General features: G+C 41.3%; 2 long non-coding RNA genes across 4 annotated transcripts in view; one reads left to right on the plus strand and one right to left on the minus strand.

The window, feature by feature from the left end:
• Positions 1-2,935: 2,935 nt before the first annotated feature.
• The window catches only part of LOC147199495 (uncharacterized), a 45,555-nt gene continuing 27,205 nt past the window's right edge, over positions 2,936-21,285 (minus strand). For 2 of the 3 annotated variants that reach the window (XR_015102064.1, XR_015102065.1), the window contains exon 2: positions 3,331-5,870. This is a non-coding gene — a long non-coding RNA (uncharacterized LOC147199495). Of the gene's footprint in view, positions 5,871-21,285 lie in introns of all 3 variants that reach the window. The other variant, XR_015102066.1, reaches the window with a different exon arrangement.
• On the plus strand, positions 19,578-20,195 carry LOC147199496 (uncharacterized). Its single transcript, XR_015101979.1, has 3 exons — positions 19,578-19,634; positions 19,719-19,862; positions 19,989-20,195. It is a non-coding gene; the product is annotated as an uncharacterized LOC147199496 (long non-coding RNA).

Genomic DNA, 21,285 nt, shown 5'->3' on the forward strand with positions numbered 1-21,285 from the left:
TTATCTGGTCTATCTCTCTGTGAAATGTCTGACTAGGACCTGTCTATTCAATTTTAAATGTGTCCTGATCACTAAGCACATGCTTTTTGGTATGTGACTTTCGACTTTCTTCAGGTGACCAACAGAAAACCAGAAGTAACCTGTCACGTTGTTAATTCTATCCAGGAAAATCAATCAAACACCAAAATATTCTCATGTGCCTTGTTTAGGACATCACACGATATGCTTTTTCAGGATTTTTTTGGGACCTCTTCAAGGCTCTTTGTTGTTCCAAGAGAGATGAGGTACAGTAAGTTATTCGTTCCAAACTCAAAAAGGTGAGTTAAGAGAAGAAGAAAATCAAACGAGAAGACGAATAAATACTTTTGTGAATTTAGCGGAATGAGAGAGAAGACATTTCTCTCAACCATGAAACTTTCCATTTATTTGTCTGGCAGAGATTGTATCAAGCATGCTGTTTATCATATGGATGTTGACGTTAGCAAAATTTTTATATATTTGTTTTATTTATCAATGACTCACAAAACTAAGTCATATTCAGGAACAAAAAGCATAACGGTAATTAAAAATGTTTTTGCTTAGATGTCTTGAGAGATGGAGAATGCACATCCCGGACCATGTGCTCTACTTATTGCTTTACTGTCACTACCAACAAGAGAAGTTACTCAGGCCCACACTATTGATCCAGGAACCATTACATTCCTCATCTACAGGAGAACAAAAGAAGCTGCTACAGTTTCCGAATGCTTTACTACCCTCCAGAAACATCAATGCAGGATTGTTGGCCCAGTTTAAATAGAAGGAGAAAACAAAGAAAACAAAGGAGTGGAACGAGGGGGGAAAAATGGTCACCATTAAGCAGTTAGTCAAGAGATCCAGATTTACCTTTTCTATTTCTACATTTTTCATCTGGGGATCAATGAGGAGTCAGTTCATTTTCTCCAACGTCAATACATTACAGCCTGGTACAGTCCGCTCCCCTCCAACTCCCTTTCATCCTGGCCACACTGGAGTTTGTGCATGCTCGAGGTAGCAGCTGCCCTTTCCAACACGGTCCAGATCAGCCACCTCACCTTTCTGTGCCACAACCTCAGCTGTGCGGAAGGAAGTTGCGTAAGGGGAAAAAAAGCGATGACCTCTCACGAGTGGTTTGGGGCGATGTCTGCCTCTGTTGGAGTTGGTTGCCGGAACTTTTGACAACCTTTTCCCACTTCTTGCTTGGCTGTTGGCTGGTCTTTGCATTTCCTACCCTTGTGTTTCACAAAGGAGTTCGCTCATGGAAGGAGTGTGTTTTTAAATAAAGAGGAAGAGGTTTCTGCTGCTGTGCCCTCACTCCGAGCTTCCTGAAGCTATAACCTCTGCCCCTCCCCATCTAGTAACCCATGTTTGAAAACTGACAAAAAAAAAAAAACTGTCCAAAACTCATCACTCCAGGGCAATCCCAAACTCAATCTTAACACCCTGACCTCCTCTTCTGGGTTGAGGATGGCATGGTTTGTTGAGACAGTGTTTGAGGGTGGAAAGAGACTTGGCACATGGCTTTGAGAGTGTGGTCCTATACTGACAGAACTGCATGCCCTGGAAAGATGAACACTAGCTTTTTTAAATTTATTTTCCTTCATTGTTTGATTTTCTTTCTTTTTTTTGGAGGGGGGGGGGATAAGACTATCAGGCATGACATGACATTAGGACTGGACATATCTTCAAAAGTGTGTGTGTGTGTGTGTGTGTGTTTTCACAAACAACATACTACAAAACATACTTTTGTGTTTGGGTGAGTTTTTGTCGACCTCAAATTTTGTTTTGTTTTGTTTTTTTCATTTATGGCGGTGACGGTCAGTTGTGAATACCCACACACACCTAACCACTTGACCACTGTGCCACCCTTCATGATATTAATCATCATATTAATTCATCATAAATTATTAGACTTGGGAAGACATATTAGATTTTTGTGACATTGTGCCTTATAGATTTGAATGGATGGCCCATTAAACAAAAAATGCAAAACAGTGTTAGTTCTGATTGGTTGTTCGCTAGCAACAAAGGTGTCAAATCTAAGTCCAGAAAGAAAATCCCTGCCACGTGTTTGGTTTTAGCCACGTGTGCAATGTCGGTGTGGAACCGGACAAATAGGAAAGCGCTAAGGTTCTGGATGTCACGTTCATTTTATTTCATGAAACCCTGACTGTGGATTGCATGATAAACGATTACGTCTCAGTTATCGAGGGGGTTGTGTCCGTTTATACGCGTGTGCTTATTTGTGTACGTCTTACGCACGCATGCACACGTGATACTAACCAAGCAGGTGATATCATGCGCCCGGATGACATCACAGATTGGTCTAACCCAAATGCCACAGCTGGTTATTAGTGACAGTCCAGCCTGAGTCTGAAGGATGGTGCTGGTTCTCACCCCCATTGAGTGGTGGAGAAGGACACATTTTCCGAAATCTTTTGCCAAATATGATTTAGCCGCACACTTTATTGAATATTGCTCACCTCTCTGCATCACAATGACATCAGCACCCAGAAATGCCGTCAGCTAAAGATGCAAACACTGGATTGAGGCTCAAGTGTTGTGGCCAGCGAGTAAAAATCCATGAAAGCATTGATGTGTATTTGAAACGTATTGCTCAGATTCCAGCCCCAGACCCTCTTTAATTGGGCTTAAGTGAAGTGTTGTTGTTTTTGTGGCCCCTGCCCTTGCCTGCAGTTACCTGCTCCAATATGACCTCTTGAAAGAAACTGCCAGCACTGCCATTTGGGCTCGTGTGTTTGTGTCTTCTTCTGAGATCCCTTGTGGCCCTCCAAGTGCCCAAACACACGACATGAATCTGCCCCCTCCTCCAGGCAAACAGATGTCCCCCTAAGCTACCATGTCCAAGATCACACACACGCACACACACACACACACAAATATGTTCAAGGCAATAAACGGTTCACACAAAAGAAATCTTTATTCACACTGCAGCATCTTGTTGTGAGAGCAAGGCAAAGAAAATCTCCTGACTGATTTCCTTGGATATCTTCTTTCTTTCTTTTTTCTTCAATTACGTATTCACATGCTTTTTCAGCATTGTCAAATCACAACAATTTACAAGACAGATTATTATCTGAACATACAGTACAGGTGTATTGTGTATACTTCCCACGACACCAAAAATATTTTACATGCTGCAATTATATTTGGCTTTATTTTTACCCCACACATTTTTAAAAGTAACACATTTACTATATCCCTTACATACACAAAAATAAAATCGCATTTACTGAGCTTCCTGCATCCTCAACTTGTGAAATTGTCATTACCAACTGCTATGCGTGTGTGTCTGTGTGTGTCTGTGTGTGTGTGTGTGTGTGTGTGTGTGTGTGTGTGTGTGTGTGTGTGTGTGTGTGTGTGTGTGTGTGTGTGTGTGTGTGTGTGTGTGTGTGTGTGAAAAAGTGAAAGTAAAAATGGTAGCGACTCGAGCAGAGCGACCTGACAAATATATTCCACACCCCGTTGCAGCGGCAAGGCCACAAATTCATGTAAAATAGAAGTCAGTCTGGTTTTTAAAAAAGGGACTGGCTGAAACAGGATAATGATGGAGATTTCAACTTCATTGTGCGAGCCCACATCCATCAGCTATTTCATTCCTTTTTTTTTCAACATTTTGGGTTCTTGAAAAAGACAAATCATACTTGTTGTTGTTGAGGGCCAACCAAGCATCAGATAAGATTTTTTTTTAAATAGAAAAAACAAGAAAGAAAAGAGATAGCACAGAAAGGGAGGAGCTGAGATTAGGGTGAGGGCATTTAACCACCATTAAATCAATTCACTTTTTTCCCAATTATAATACTTGTAAAAATTATACATTTAATTTAAAATGCACTTTACGTCCAAGCAAAGTGCTTTGCTTTATATTAAAAAATGAGAAAAACTACTTGATCGGATAAATCTTTCTGGGACAGTCCCAAATTTATATCTTTTGATGTCTGCTGAAGAAAAATATACAATAACACTGCTCCACCGAATGATTGTCTCTCTATTTTGGATTTGTACAAATTAAAATTTGAGGCAAATTCAATATTGTATAATGCATCCTTAATGGAAAATAAAGTCAGCTCCAAATAAGGCTATCATTTGTGTCAAAGCAAATGGTGTCCCATCCTATTACATGTCTTTAACTTAGTACAAGAGCCAGACTCCGACTGTAGTCATCTTCAATAGCTTCATCAAAAAGAGAAACCTGCATTTTTTTTCTTCCAGAAATCTAAACATTTGTTAAGACAATATATGAAAGGATGTGGCTCAGCATTGATAAAGTAGAAAAAATGACATTGATATCCAGCCACATGATTCTTCCCCTAAACCAAACAAATAAATAAATAAATAAATCTGAAAAAGTCACACAAGGCTGGGTAGTTGTTGAAGTCGGCCATCTCATGCGTACTGTATCACTGCCCTTCAGAACGGCGGCAGAAGCTGCCAACGTCTGATTTATTTCAAACTTGTGAAGTAAATGAAGTTCCGCTCTCCTGCATGTACGGCCTAGACACAAAGGTGGTAAATGGAGAGGAAAGCAAGGCTAAGGTGCAGAAGGGCATGCTGGCAAAGAGAAAAGTATGTTGAGGTCAACAACAAGTCATGGCGACCATCGCCTTTTATTTCCCTTGAAGCAATTTAATTCTACACGAAGAACTGCTTGAGGAACCTTTTGCATTTTCTTGATAACCTATGGGATAAATATGCAAAAGCATTCATCTTTGAAAAAGGAGCGGGTGAGAGAACACAAGGATGGGGTGAGAAAAGAGAGGGGGCGTGATGGTGGGGGATGCTCGCAACAGGAGCACACACGCGCACACAAAATCAGAAATTGTTGGTAATGTGCAGACATTCACCAGTGGATGAACATCTTTCACTTTATTAGCATGACAAAGAACACAATCATTTTGGTTATGCCTGAATGCCATTTTCATTAACTTCACAATGATTTATTAACAAAAGTGTCAGGAATGCTGTGGAACCTGCAGTCTCTGGCTATAAACTAAAAAAAAAATGAAAAAATGACAGACAAAAAAAATTAAAAAGAAATTAGAAAAGTTACAAAGGAAAAACAAAGTGAGGCAAACTATTGAAATGTCATCTCGGAGGGTGAATAATGAGAGACATTGACACAGGGGATAGCCGAGAGGAAGGGGTTAAAAGGTAGATGGTTTTATAACAGGCAATTCCATTCTCAATGTAAAGTATATCCAGTTAATTATGACATTCATTAGGTTTTAACGCCGCAGATTTCAAACTGGGACTCCCAGCTGGGAGCTGTTCTGCAGTCGGTTAATAGGGAATTCTATCAGCCATGGAGGAAATTGGGGCTCATGCGGTTTTATATGACAGTTTTGTAAGCCTGCATACAGTACATGGAATAAGGAAGGAAGGAGGGGTGCGGGGGTAAAGCCAGTGACCCTTCAGCTTGTATGAAGCCTGTTCATTTAGCGATGACATCAAAAAGAAATAATAACCAAACGATAATGTGACACACAAATGGAAAAATGAACTCATTACGATTACAGATTCGACTGGTCGACTGGTTAGCATGTCGGCCTCACCGTGCAGAGCTGCATTCGATTCAGGCTCCGGCTTTCCTGTGTGGAGTTTACATGTTCTCTCTGCGCCTGCGCGGGTTTTTTCCGGGTACTCCAGTTTCCTCCCACATTCCAAAACAATCCATGGCAGGTTAATGGAACGCTAAATTGTCTCAAGGTGTGATTGGGAGCACGAATGATTGTTGGTCGATGTGTGCCCTGCGATTGGCTGGCAGCTCGTCCAGGGTGTCCCGCGCCTACTGCCCGAAGACAGCTGGGATAGGCTTCAGCTCGCCCGCGACCCTATTGAGGATAAGCGGATCAGAAAATGGATGGATGGATGATTACAGTCAAGTTTCATTCAATAATATTCAGTTCAGTTCCCCATTGTTGCCTTTTATAATTAAAACAGCATTCTTGTTTTGCTGATAATATGTCATAGAGTTGATTCAGCTGCTTGATCTGCTGCTCTACATATCGTGAGAGACATCTGGGCTTCAGTTACCGATGCTCGACATTAAATAATTCTCGGAACGATCCGATTCATCAATTAGATTGGTCTGAAGAATTAGATTTGTGGTAACAACAAATTGCTTTACACTTGTCTTGCAGGCCAAAGGCCATTATTTTAATAAAGCATGATGCAATGTAATGAATTTTTAAACATGGACTCAATAATCCTCATTGATGCACAATGATAAAACAATGATGATACTACTGACACATTTTGGATTAAATAAGTAAATTATAATTGCAATAAAAAAAGATCCATTGTGTGAAAGACTATATGTGCACATTATACAGTATATATTGTGTATAATCCTAACATGTTGCAATGTAGCTTTGAGGTGCAAACGGAAGCGAGTGGAAAAACACACACGCCCACATGCGCGCGCACACACACTCACACGGGCTTCTGAATGACCAGCATCAGTGCAGCGGTAGGTATGGTCATGCTGGCAGAGTAGTCAGAATTCAGAAATGATGGATTCACTGAGGTGAATCAGCCCAGCCAAGCATTGGACAGACCAAAGCCATCCATGGCTATGGTCACTATACACAACACACATGTATTAAGATTAATGAAAACTTTACCATGGTGCATTTTCACAGAAAGTCTTACTTTTATATTGAGAATGAGTCAGCAAGTGAGTTAGACTTTGTCGATGTGTTAAAGATTTACCAGGTTTAAGATTTAGTTGTTGCTGCGTTTTTGCTCGTTAATTATTACATTGCAAGACCTTTTTACTGTTTAATATAAACTGTACTTGTTTTTTGACACAAAGAATTGGGTTTACTTTTCTTGGGAAGATAATAATATGTATAATATTGAGCTTCCCACATTGAAATGATGAGTCCCACCTTCAAGGACCCTCTGACAAAAAAAAAAAAGCCAATAAAATTAAGCTCAACAGGGAAATTTAGAGAGCTGTATAAATCAATCCTAGTAAGTACAAAATATTTCTGTGCAGGGAGAATTTATATGTTTAATTACCGAGCTGAGGTGCCAGGCCCTGGCTTTACTCATTACAGTAAGATATATGAATGGCAGCCAGATCCTGGATAGCACAGGACAAAAGGGAGGACAAAGTAATTAGCTGGCTCTTATTTAATGGGACACTTCCTCAAGTCGTTCAAGACTCCCGTCGCGGCTCCTTGTCCATATGCTTCAATTCAGAAGTCATTTTTATAAAGGACCACTGGTGGCAGGTAGCACAGCGGCAATTAACATTGGCAGAGAATGAAATCGGTGGGGATTGAAAATGATGTGTTAAACACTGTGTAATATTTGATTGTCCAGTTTTTTCTTTTGTTTGTTTAGTTTTTTTTAAACGCCTCAATTCTCCACCCCAGCCAACACCATCCCCGACTCCCCCCACCACCTCTCGCCGGCCCCCTTTTCTCTTCTTCTCTGATGGATTTTCCCACAGAGACCCAGAGCCAAATGCTGGGATTCCCTGCAGTGTGTGATGACACTGCTAGTTTTGGCAAATGCACGTATTTGGCCAAAGTGTGTGTTTACCCTAGCATGGCCTGTAAGTGGACTTGGCTGTAAATATTGCTTTGGCGATCCGCAGCCTGTGTGTCTGAGCGTATGTGTTTAGTCGAGTGCCGCGTGTGTTGTTTGAGGAGGAACCCGTGTTGCGTGAGCCATCTTACCTCAAGGACTGGATTGATACCAACCAGCTGAAGAGAGGCACTGACCACATTCTGTGTGTGTGTGTGTGTGTGTGTGTGTGTGTGTGTGTGTGTGTGTGTGTGTGTGTGTGTGTAAATGAAAAGATCTCAGAAGGGATACGAGTCTCCCGCTGAAATGAAAGGCAAAGGTCACATGACCAGTAAGGATACGACTAAGCTTGTTTATTGGCAGCAGACCACTCTTCTTGTACACACCAATCATTTTGAACCGTGCCAACTTGCCTGAGGGTATTGTTTGGCCCGGGTATTTCTCACTGGACACCACTTGGCTGTGTGTGACCATTGGATGTTCACCGTCTGGCCACAAGTTTGACTCATTTGGCAGGCGGCACCTCATGTCTGCTTTCTGAGTGCATAATGCCTTTGACCCATTGGCAAGCCATTTCCATTTGCAGCTGCAGTTTGACTTCTTCTTTGAATTATATTTTGTACAGGTATTCGGTAATTTCCTGGATGATGTTTCACAGTAAAAATTGTCTTCAAAGTGAAGATGCCACTTGTGTCTTAATTTTCTGCTTCCAAATCCAATTTATACACCGACTCGCATGAATCATCTTCTATTAGCAAAACACAAGACTGTGGAAAGATGAGAATACTCTTTGTTTCCCTTTTTTGTTTTATTTTTTTCTGCAAAAAGCTCTCTCGCCCACCCTCACCAAGCCTAACCCCAAAGTGTTGTCACAAAATGTTGGCGTCAAAGCTGGTCAACACATTCTGAGGACGTGACTGTCGTCAATTGTACCGACACTATTGATGTTTATATTAAGCGACTAAGTAAAGCTACCTCACCATATTGTAAGACCTCACAGAGTAATCCAGCAGTTCTACACCACTGCAGATAATCCACACATCTATTTTTTGACAATCAGTCACAATTCAACTCTAAAATCAATGTAAATTCTTAAATGAACCTAAAGTATAGATATTTTTGAATAGAGAGAGAGAGAGAGAGAGAGAGAGCATTCAATGAATCTGCATGATCACAGGAAAATCATGGAAACGGCACACAAAGACCCAGAAACAGCATTTGAACCTGTATCCAAAACTGTATGATGTTACAGTGTCTGACAAAGTGTCCCCCTCCTGCCTGAAAGTCTGCGCTGACCAGCTGGCTCCGGTCTTCACACAAATCTTCAACAGATCTCTGGAGCTGTGTGAGGTCCCATCCTGCTTCAAACAGTCTACCATCATCCCAGTTCCCAAGAAATCGGCAACATCGGAACTGAACGACTATAGGCCTGTCGCCCTGACGTCTGTGGTCATGAAGTCCTTTGAACGCCTTGTGCTGAACCACCTAAAGAACGTCACCGGACCCCTGCTGGACCCTCTCCAGTTTGCCTACCAGGCAAACAGGTCTGTGGAAGACGCAGTCAACATAGGTCTGCACTACATCCTCGAGCACCTCGACAGCACAGGGACCTATGCAAGGATTCTGTTTGTGGATTTCAGCTCTGCGTTCAACACCATCATCCCGGAACTCCTCACCCCCAAACTTCTCCACCTCGGTGTGTCCCCTACGATCTGCCAGTGGATCCTCAGCTTCCTGACGGGACGGACACAACAGGTGAGACTGGGAGCAACAACATCATCAATACGCACCACCAGCACTGGAGCCCCACAGGGATGTGTCCTCTCTCCACTGCTCTTCTCTCTCTACACAAACGATTGCACCTCAACAGATCCAGCTGTCAAACTCATAAAGTTCGCAGACGACACCACGGTCATCGGTCTCATCAAAGACGCCGACGAGTCTGCGTACCGCCAACAAGTGGAGCAGCTGGAGCTCTGGTGCAGCCGACACAACCTCGGGCTGAACACGCTCAAGACTGTAGAGATGATCGTGGACTTCAGGAAACATTCTTCTCCACAGTTGCCCCTCACACTATCCAACTGCCCCGTGTCAACCGTCGAGACCTTCAAGTTCCTGGGAATCACAGTCTCCCAGGACATGAAGTGGGAAGTCAACACCATCTCCATCCTGAAAAGGGCCCGGCAGAGGATGTACTTCCTGAGGCTGCTGAGGAAGCATGGCCTGCCACAGGAGGTGCTACGACAGTTCTACACGGCAGTCATCGAATCAATCCTGTGTTCTTCCATCACGGTTTGGTTTGGGGCCGCCACAAAAAAGGACAAAATCCGACTTCAACGGACAGTTAGGACGGCGGAAAAAATCGTTGGCACCGCCCTACCCACTCTTGAGGACTTGCACACTGCAAGAATCAAGACAAGGGCACGGAAAATCCTCCTGGATCCCCCGCACCCTGCCCACCACCTTTTCCAGCTACTCCCCTCAGGCAGACGCTACAGATCCATGCGCACCAAATCCAGTAGACACTTAAACAGCTTCTTCCCTCTAGCCATTAACTCCTTAAACAGTCACTGACATAGTCACTCTTCTTGTACTACAAATACTGCTACTGGTTACTCTAAAATGGTTCAATGATTTGTTGTTTACGATGATACTAATGCAGCGTGTTATACCGGAGACAAATTCCTTGTGTGTTCTACATACTTGGCCAATAAAGATGATTCTGATTCTGATTCTGATTCTGATTCTGAACTGTAGAACAGTACTCCAGAAAAGAGCCAAAATATTTTGCTTCTCGACAGTGGCAAGGGGGTGGCAGAAGGTTCAGGTGGGAGGGCAGAGGTTACAACCCAACACACACACACACACACACACACACATAATTTAAAAGCATTAAAATGATTCCCAAAATCAAAACAGGAATTGATTTTTTTTTGTACTGTAAGATACAGTACATTCGAATGAACCGTTTTTTTTAAAATTATGTGTTGCCTTGAAGTGAAGGGGTAGTGAATGACAAACATGTCATGTTCTGTTACTTTGAATACTTCTATTTATGAGTTAGTGAACACGCAACTGTTCACAGAGAGAGAGAGAGAGAGCACTTAATGTGCTTCAGCGGGTCAATCTGCCATTCAGTAGCTCTGCTTTGTTGCCAATAAATTCATTTATTGCCTATACATCTCCCTTGAACCTTGGAGGCGTTACAATGCACTGTGTAGTATAGCCAGGCACAAAGCTTCGATCTAAGTAAGCTATTGCTCGCGCGGTGGCTCAACAAACCCCCTCTGTCCATCTATCCCTGCATCCATTTTCAACACCGTTTATCTCCTGAAGAGGGTCATGGACAGTTGCTGGAGCCTATCCCAGCTGACTTCCTACCTTCCCTGCCATACTCTCTGGTGCCCAGCCCTCTAGTACACATTGGTTTGAGTTCTCTAACCGCCTTTGGGTCCTGCCTCCTTGACGTGGCCCTCTGCCCTGACAATGAACCTGTGCTCAGTTCATTGTGTCTACTTGTGAGTTCTGTGCTAAGATTAACAATTATTTTATGGCTAATACAATAGTCTCATCCAACATGGCTGATGCGCTGACATATCGCTTTGACTATGCCACCCGGTTCACTGGGTGTCTGCTGCAGAATTTATGAAAGTGTTCAAATGCCCGTTTAGTTTCTGACACGAATGTAATGAGTCCCTCTTCACTTGCTGTACAGTGACGCACCGCGACAGTCTACCTCTGAACTCATAATGTATATGTCATTCAAAGAGAAAAAAAATGAAAGCCAGATTCACCATTTCAAAACATTGTCCACAATTGGCATGACCTCAAAACTACACAACCAAACTGATTCCAAAAAAAAAATTTTGAGAGGAAAGCAACTGGAAGAAAATTTGAGTGAACTCAACAATGATGTGTCTTTGCTCAGAAGTAACCAATCACATTCAAATCACAAACTGCTTTGTTGGCCAGATTTAAGTATAGTTACAAGGATATTTAGTAGCTAAGTACTTGCAAAACAAGCGTGATGTCTGTTTGTGCGAGTAAAAGTAAAAAGAAGGTTATATTAAAACTACTCTATGAGTGCAATTTATCTCAAAAGTTACTTGAGTCACTGTGACAGAACAAATGGAGTACGTTACTACTCAGCTCAGCAAATTACAAATGCTTCACTAATGACAAGTGGACAAGCAAAACATCACCTCTTACTTTTGTCTTGCGCATGTTTAAGCTTTCTGTGAAATACATATTATCAATAGCTCCAAAAATTGGATTTTGAGCGAAGAGAAGAGTAAAAGCATGACAGAAGGAGGAACAAAAAGCAAAGGGGGAAACAAAAGCAAGAGACAGCATTATCGGGGAGAAGGTAAAGCTCAAGAGGAGGAGCAGTGAAATCCCCAAACTAATCTGAGTATAATCAGGGCATTGCCCCAGTGTCCTAACCCTGTCTGAACACTGACACACACATACACACACGCACCACAAAGCTTACCCCATAACCCCCAGTGTGTGGGCGGTGGTGTTCCCATGACCCAATTAACACATCTGGGTCAGCGGTATTCAACTCCACACTCCCACCGTCGCACACACACACACACACACACACATGCCGAATGCAAGTTCAGGTATGGCAGAGGGTGAGGATAATGGTTTTTATACCTCTCCTGTGATTTATTACTAAATTAGTAGACATATTCTAGCCATTTCTCAAAAAAGTCATATTTCCATGACATACACACGGGAGGTGAAATGACTTGATGAACTGCGCGACTGTGTCACCGCTTGTAGTTTATTTCCAAGCATTTAGCTCCACTGAAATGCCAGGAAACACACTGCTTCATCTCACTGCGTGCAAACAGTTCTGCTTTTCATAACGCTGGATGTAAACTAACAAGTCCCTCTGATGCAGGTCTTTTTTTTTTTTTTTTTTTTTTTATAACAGGAAGCGAGAAAAGGGCACATGAAGAAAGTGGTTTGGCTTTTTTAATGTAAGGTAATGGTAGTTCTGCCTGTCTCGCATCCCCAAATAAATAAATAAAAATAAACGTGAAAATGTTTGAAGTGGTTTTGTGTTTGAGACAAGGGAGCAAAGGTGTGCGTTTGCGTTTGAGGCGAAAGGCTGGAGTGTCTACTATTGTGTGAATGTTTGTATCTGTGTGTGTGTATGTGTTCTAGTCCCTCTTGCCAGTTTTTAAAAAACATTCGTAGCCCAGGTAAATGGCATGCTGTCCTTTTGCACATGCCCAGTGGCTTTCTTTTTTTCATCCCAGGGAAGAGTTCAGAGGGCCGGTTAGCACCATTCACTGCGAACCCCCAGGCATCAGTTGAACACACAGCTTAAGACACATTTACACAAAACACACACAGAAACACACACACAAACGCTCACACACTTGGAAAACTCATGCACAAAGTTTTATTTAAGCACTTATATGCAGTATTCACAAAACCACAAACACAATCGCCCATGCTCTAGGCTCTCAAAAATTCATGCAGCGGCAACACACACAAAAACATGCAAACTTATTTTGCATGCACCCACAAACACACACACAGTTGGCCTTCGGCTATAGTGTTCAAACAGCCGTGATATTGAAATCCAGCAGTGGGGGACCGGCAGGTTTCGCCGAGGTCTACAGCAGGTTATTGATCAAGGTTAGTTTATTGTGAAAACTCTGCCTGTGGCATTGGGGTCATTCACACCAGAGGTAGATGCATGTGCATGCGTGTACGTGTGTGTGTGTTTGCGTGTGTGTGCACATGTGCATGTACGTGTACGCGCGTATGTGTTTGTAAGAATTCTGATACATGTTGAAAAAGAAGTTAAAATAGCAATATGAGATTAAGTGTGTGTTTACATGCTGTGTTCTGTTACTTTTAATGGATTGGGTCATTGTGAAAATGGCATTGGGTGCTGATATACCTGCCTATGTTTCCCTTAATGCCCAAAGTGCACACACACACACACACACACACACACACACACACACATACATATATATAAATTACATAATAATAATTTATATAAATGAAAGGACCTCACTTGTCATACCCCTGGTCACATGATCTTTGTAGACATGCCCTAACGTCCACTTTTAAATCCAGGTTAAAAAAAAATAAAATATATATATATATATATATTTTTTTTTTAAGACCTGAAGATTTTTTAAACCATTTAAAAATTATTATTTTTCCTAAATTACAGCCTTCATTTTTTCTCAGTGATAACTGTCTTTATGTCTTTCATTCTGTCCATGTAGAGAAGAGCTTGGATTCAAAAGATTAATGATTTGGTACATTAAACATGACTTAAACTCGGTGATGGAAAAATGGGTTACAGGGAGTATTGTATTCCAACCAGGAAAAAATAAGTACAACTTTCTTTTGTAGAGCTTGGAAGTTTTTTTTTTTTGTGAAGCTCGGAAATGTGTTGTGAAAAATTATATTACAGTAATGCAGATGGGGTTCAAATAAAGTTTTTTCCCCATTTGTCACGCAAAATGTGAGTCAAATCAAATACATGCAAATTGCTCCTGTGAAAACCAATGAAAGCTGGACATTTTCATGAATTTATAAAACGCTCCCGTACTCCCGGACAGGCTATAAAAAAGTGGATGAGCAAAACAGGACGTTTGGCACTCTCTAGCCTACTGTTCCCTTCCATGCAGTTAGCTGCTAAACCAGTTCATTGCTCGGCCACTGATGCCTTCTTACACCTGTCTTGTTTCCAAATCATGATCTTGACACTGATTGTTTCAAGGTTTTTTGACAAGTCCAACAAAACTCCAGCCTAACAATCACTACCATCAATTGCATCCTTCATTTTTTTCCTCTACAAGATCAATGAAGGTCAAGCTGTCAGCCAAATACGTTTTCATGAGGCACGAAAGACATCGGCTACAGCCTCCTTACGACGGCCCCTTTAATGTAGTAGGCTGGGGTGAAAAACTTTTTCAGTGGATGTAGGGGGCAAGCCGGAATGTGAGGTTTGAGACCGACTTAAGCCTGCTCATGTGGATACTGGGCTTTTGTGAAGTGGAGAGTAAGATAGTGGCTCAACTTGTCTTCTACTCCTGGCTTGTCAACGATAACCATAGGCGGTTTTACAGGGTGGCAACGGGTGGCAGCTGCCACCTTTACCAAGTGTCTTGCCACCCCTGTTGGGAATGAATGTATCAATACTTCATTTAAAAGTCCCTTAAAAATGTTTCTTAAATTGTTTTCACAGTGTGGATGAAAAGTGTGCTTACTGTTTGTTCTCACTGGGGAACAAAAAAGTGCTGAGAATCATGAAGGGAAAAATATAAAACTCACAAAAGGTAATATTGATCTAATAAAATGAAAACATTACAAGTTCAAATAAAATCAGGGGTAGAGCTACAGGTTGTCACTCTGTGGTCACCTCTCTGGCTACCCACTTAACTAGGGGACATTTTTGACATCTGTCATCTTTCTGCAATTTGGATGCAGTATTCTTCGACATACTATGCCACAAGTTTTTTTTTTAATCAACTGTACATTTAAAGAATGAATGTATAATTAAAGGTGGCACGGTGGTTGACTGGTTAGCACGTCACCCTCACAGTGCAGAGATGCAGGGTTCAATTCTGGCGCCGGCTTTCCTGTGTCGAGTGCATGCTCTCCCTGTGCCTGGGTGGGTTTTCTCCAGGTACTCCGGTTTCCTCCCACAACCCATTAACATGCATGGCAGGTTAATGGAACACTCTAAATCAGGGGTGTCAAACATACGGCCCACAAGGAGGTTTGATCAGGCCCGCAGAATCATTTAAAAATGAAAAATGCATAAAAGACACGAAATGAATATTTTAATAAGGTGCAATTCATGGAATATCCGCTAGGGAGACACAGCGTTTTGATCAGAGGAAAAGACGACATTATTTTGATCAGAGAAAAAGACAACAGCAGCCTCAGTCTGACACTGAGACAGACCCAACGCAGCAGACGCATCAAGGACATGTGAATACTTTATTCTTTACACATATTACAGCACTCTCCTTAGTTTGTAAGGTGTAGGCAGGGATTATATTTAGATTTTACATGCTCGTGTAAATGGTTTAAAGATTCATTTCTTTATAAATCTCATTTAATCTTAAAAGTGCATTACTATATTTTTCAATACCAATTACCTGTTAAGGTTTTGTGCCTTTGTACAGTCAGTGGGATCAGTTGCAATGCATATATGTGAATGATAAAAGTAAATTGCACATTTGTCTAAGGAAATCTTAGGTGCTTCATGAAATGTTTTGTAAAAGATATGTTCATTAAATTTCAACATTTTCCTAGTGTTCTTGTGCTTCTTTAGACCAAAACAAAGGAAAGACATATTATTTTGGTTATTTATAGCAGAGTATGGTATAATTTTTAATAGTCCGGCCCACTTGACATCTACCGAGGCCGTATGTGGCCCACAATGTGAAATGAGTTTGACACCCCTGCTCTAAATTGTCTCTAGTTGTGATTGTGAGCACGAATGATTGTTCGTCTATGTGTGCCCTGCGATTGGCTGGCAACCAGTTCAAGGTGTACCCCGCCTACTGCCCGAAGACAGCTGGTTTAGCTAGCCTCCAGCATGTCTACGAAGGGTGTTAGACTGGGACCAAATGTAGTCTTTTTTGTAAAATGTCCTCAAAGAACTGAAAATGTTTTCTAAAAAGCTTCTCTGGTAACGAGTAGCACTGCTGTTTTTGTGCACTCATTCAGATGTTGGATGAGAGGGCCTTGTTCACAATCCCTTGTAGTTCATTTCATGGGTGTTTGATGGGGTTGAGGTCACACCAAACTCATCTCACCATGTTTTGATGGGCCTTGTTTTGTGAGTCATGCTAGAAAACAAAAGGCCTTTACCCATGCTGTGCCCACAAAAAATAGATATGTGGTAGATTAAATGGTGGTTTGAAAACCAACCGAAAAAAAAGTCCAAACCATCATTGGTCCCCTTTGAATGACTGAGAAAAACGTGATGTTTGTGGCAGCCTGATGTCGGCACTGGGATCAGCCAGATCATTTCGAAATTAATTTCAGGTAAAATGTATCCCTTTTGATATTTTTTTTTAAAACTACTGTTCCATCATGAGGTGGCCAAATTGTACGTTTATGAGATCTCACACAATGTGCGAGCTGTAGCAAAGGTTCCTAAAAGTAGCAAATTTTTACCACTATTTCAGGACGAAGAAAGAAAAAAAAAGCGTCCCACAGAAAAGACGAGCAAGCATAGAGCAGCAGACGCGGGGGTGAAAAGCAACCCTCAGTCGGTAATTTAGAATACAAGACATCATTTTGTGCTCGTATGCTTCTCGTGTCTCACCTCCAACTTCTATCTACTCCAATCCTTTCTTTGTCAAAGGACCAAGGGGAGGCTGGATAAACATACTTGAGCTTGGTTGCTCATTTACTTGTTTTGGAAACATTAAAAAAGATGTTTAAAAAAATATTAACATAAAATCTTTCCTTTCATTCATTCCATGTCACGTCGGTTTTTAAGGGTCGATTTGAGGATGCAAGAGATTAGGAAGGCTGTGCTACTGACAAGGCAGTTAAATCTGTGCTGGCTGAGAAACCTGGCTTCAGCACAAGCAGAGCTGCTTTGGCTAACAGAAAAGAGAAAGTCGGGTCAGGAAATAGACATTTGGATGGGCCAAAATGGTGGATTGAGGAGGCCGTTTAGTTATGACTGAAGGCAGATGTCAGGAAAACGCAGAATGGTCACCGAAATAACTAGAAACCGACAAAAGCAATCATTAAAAACAACAGAAAACCAAACAATGAAAATCAGGTGCTTTCTTTTTGTTAATAAAAGAAAATATTGATATAGAACAAACAAAGAAATGAACCTGGCCTTGTACGAAATCCAAAATGGTAACACAGTATGATCATAGGTCTGTGTTCATTAGATTTTCTTGCAGTAGAAAGTAGTGTGAAAGTAATGTCTCTGCGGTACAGTGGTGACACTCAGGGTGCGGAGTTTGGGGAAGCAAGACATTTTAAAAGAGAGGAAAAATTATATTCATGACAAAAACAAATTCAACATGGTTGCCTTAAAAAGCACTGACTGAGTCGCGCTCCCCTCCGTTACTTTTGCAGAACTCGCTTTGCACCACCCTCCACATCCCGTAAAAGAGCCAGGTGCAACTTTTGAACCACTTTAAAAAGCAATTCAGAAATTCCAGGCTTTTGTTTGACTCTCTCAGGAGTGTCTCAGTGAAACCTTGCACAATTCTTCCAATTTACACTGGAGAGCCTTTTAATGATGTACTTTTTTTTCTGTGCAGGAAGCCCCCAAAACATGAAATCATAGAATGCCTTCTGTTCCCGATTTGATAGATCCATACTCTTTCCATTGTGACAGAGCCTCTGACAATCTTTTTTAACATCATGTCGAAAAAAAAGTGATATACAGTACCGTCCTTATGGAAATCGGCTTTTGTCCTCCCCTTATTAAAAGGGGTCGAACCTGTAATTTTGACAAACTTGGCCCAAATTTTTGAAACTCTTGTTAGTGAGCAAGTCAGGCAGTTTTTGTACTCAAATGATATTTTATTAGTGCAGTGTCAAGGGTTCAGGAAAAAAAACAAAACATAGTACCAGTGTTGTTCATCATAGTACCAAAGGTTAAAGCAGCAATGAAAGTGGTCAAAAAGTGTTCGTCCAATATAACAGCTGCGCCAGGGGTGCAAATAATTAGCAACGCATATGACACCACCGGTTCGCTCTTTTTTTTCCCTTCAACATATTGCTGACGTCGGGCTGAAACCTCATATGCCACAATTTGGTGAATGTAACTTTTTTTTTCAAAAATCTGTACTGATGGTCAGTCCTGACATGAAGGTTGTTATTTCAACCAATTATTGATCAATCTCAAATGTGAAAAAGGGCTTGCTCTTTTTGATGATACAATGTTAATGGTTGAATTAGCATGCCGTTTTTGGGGGGGTCGATTTTTTAGTTCTTGTACAAGGATTCTGCCTGACAACTGACAACACTATATAATGTACTATGGTGTATAACAGTTACAGTATGTTGATGTTTAGTCATACGATATATGCTGCTGTATTAAGAATTGAAATTGTACACAGTCAGATCGACTTCTTTTTTTTTCGATTGTATATTCTGATTTAGTTTTTGGGGTGGTCTCCATTTCATAGAATGACAGAACAATGTAGCATGGCCTGGGTTAGAAAGCCATGGTCGTGGGTTTGCCTTGAAAACAGAAAATATACAATAACTACAACGCTGTCAGGTTTCTGTAACATTACCACGTTAGTGTGTAAATACGGTGGCAATTGCACTTGGGCCACTCCATGCTCAGACATCTGTTTCCCTCCTACTGACTTTGACTGGCGCATTGCAAAAATATGGGAGCAGTGAAGAGCACCTGCTCTTCTTGATCCAAGTGTCATTGGCGTTAGGAGGTTCAAGCAAGTTGGCAGAAGTCTTATAGATGTCTTATCTTATAAAGCAATACCAACCAAAAATAAGACCACAAGGTACTAAAAAATTGTAGAAAAAACTTCTTTGAAAAGGGGGGAAAGACCAAATGATGAAACAGAAGTACAGTGGACATTTTCCAAGAAAAGTAGAAATTATCCAACACCCTACTGTATCTTCATCAAGTTGGGATTTCTGAAATGACGACAATGACAAAATGACTTGGTAGCCGGACATAAATGACACACTTCACTCCCCAACTGGACATACTGCAAGTAACAAACTTCACATTATTGTACATTTGCAATGACATCTCTACATGTAGCTGGCGCCAGTATTGAGTTGATTGGTTGCCATGACAACTAAAATGTAATTTATTTGAGGTTGTTGTTTGTGAAAGTGTTTTATGTTTCCATATGAACCTTGATATTCATGCTTTTTCTTCAAATCTTTTCAAGGAGTATTCAGAATATTTTCTCAAAGATCGCTTCCGGTTCAGGATCACGTGTGGTGAATCGCGAGAGAAAGAGATCGAGAGAGAGAGATTGCGGGAGAAATGAACCTCCGCCGCCTGGTCGACTGTATTCTAAATGATCTACTTTCGGTTTACAAAGGTATGTTATTTTTTGTGCTTATTCATTTAATATCTTGTCAAAGAGATTATTGTAATGTTGATTTTTGTTTAATATGTGTTTTAGTTTTCACGGTGTTCCACGAATAAAACATTTTTGGACATCAGTTCGAGGTGTCGTCCTTGACCGGAGTAGATACACTACACACAAATGATCCAACAAGAGTTTGTGTTTTTGGAGGAATGAATGCATGTCAGGTGAAATACAAAGGTGAAGGAAGTTATTGAGCTTTAACTTCTTTACAGTAGGTTTCGCTTTGGGGTCGTTTATCTACCAACGACGCTGTGCAATCTTATGAGACAACCATGATTATAATTTTTTTTTTTTTTTTTGCAGAACGGTTTATCAGGTGCAAATTTCCCAGAGCAATCAACAAGACGAAAAGATAGAGACAGCAAAGTGGATGGTGCCATAATTTATCGTTAATGATTAAACTAAAAAGTCACAAGAAAGGTATGTAGTTGGTCAAGAAGATAATATTGCATGTTTCATAAAAATGTATTAAATGTATATTTGTATGTTTATTATAGAGCTGTGTACTGTTATCTGTGTGTCTCTCCCTGTCATTCGGCTTCCACCCACTACCTCAGCGTTACAGATTAGGCCGCTTAGTGCTCACCGCAGGGCAAGCTAATCACTAAGGAAATAAAAGGGCTGAGGAGAGTGGGGGTCGAGAGAAAAACAGAAAGAGAAGAAAGCAGAGCGGTGTTCAAACCCCCCCCCCCCCCCCCACCACCACCACCACCACAACCCTCTAAACTCCCCATCCAACCATCCGACCCCCACCAATCTCACCCCCGTAATGCCCACAGGGCACCGTCACGGTGACGGCGGTGTGACAGTAATCTTCCACTGACACTTGTCTGTTTTTTTTTTCCTCCACTGTTCTTTGACTATTTTTAATGGGGAGGGGAGAGCACCGCCCTGACTCATACACAAACTGCATATGTCCTACTTCTGAACACAAACAATCTGAGTCCCGGCAAATTGACGTGTGCAAGCAGAAGTGTTACACTTACGAAGGAGCACACAGCAGCTCAAAGCTGAGTTTTGCCTGCTCGAAATACACTTGCTGTCTTGTATCTAAAAATACTCAAACCTAATGCACCTGACACCACATTGATGCAGTGATGCCGCATGAATACGATGATGTGCCACCCTCAGTTAATTGCAAAAAAAATCACAAAACATCACCAAAATCAACTTATTCTACAGCATAGTGGTCTATATTTCTTATTGTTCTGAATTGCCTATTTTAATTCTTGGTTTGTAAAAAGTTGAGGATTTTCATTAAATGATCATTACTACTCAATACACTACTCAATGATTTTTGTTTTGTTTTGTTTTCTGAAGACAGTAAGGGCAAGATGAATATCATAAATCAAGTTTATGACTTATTTACAAACATCTGCAAAGGTACCCACCACAACAGGACACAACCTAAAGGGTGTCGCTTGACAAACTGCAGTTTACATGGGAGGAACCTGAAAGCAATTTAAAACAAAACTTCTCTTGCCATTGCACGTACGAAGACCACAAGATGCAGGATGTCACAATCTACTGGTTACACTTTATGCTATGGTGGCAAACTATTTTCATTGCTTAAACAGCTGTTACCATGTTTACACTGAGC

This window comes from Hippocampus guttulatus, chromosome 10 (assembly GCF_054856545.1).
Source record: "Hippocampus guttulatus isolate MCC_2025c chromosome 10, RoL_Hgut_1.0, whole genome shotgun sequence".
NCBI classification, from domain to species: Eukaryota; Metazoa; Chordata; class Actinopteri; order Syngnathiformes; family Syngnathidae; genus Hippocampus; species Hippocampus guttulatus.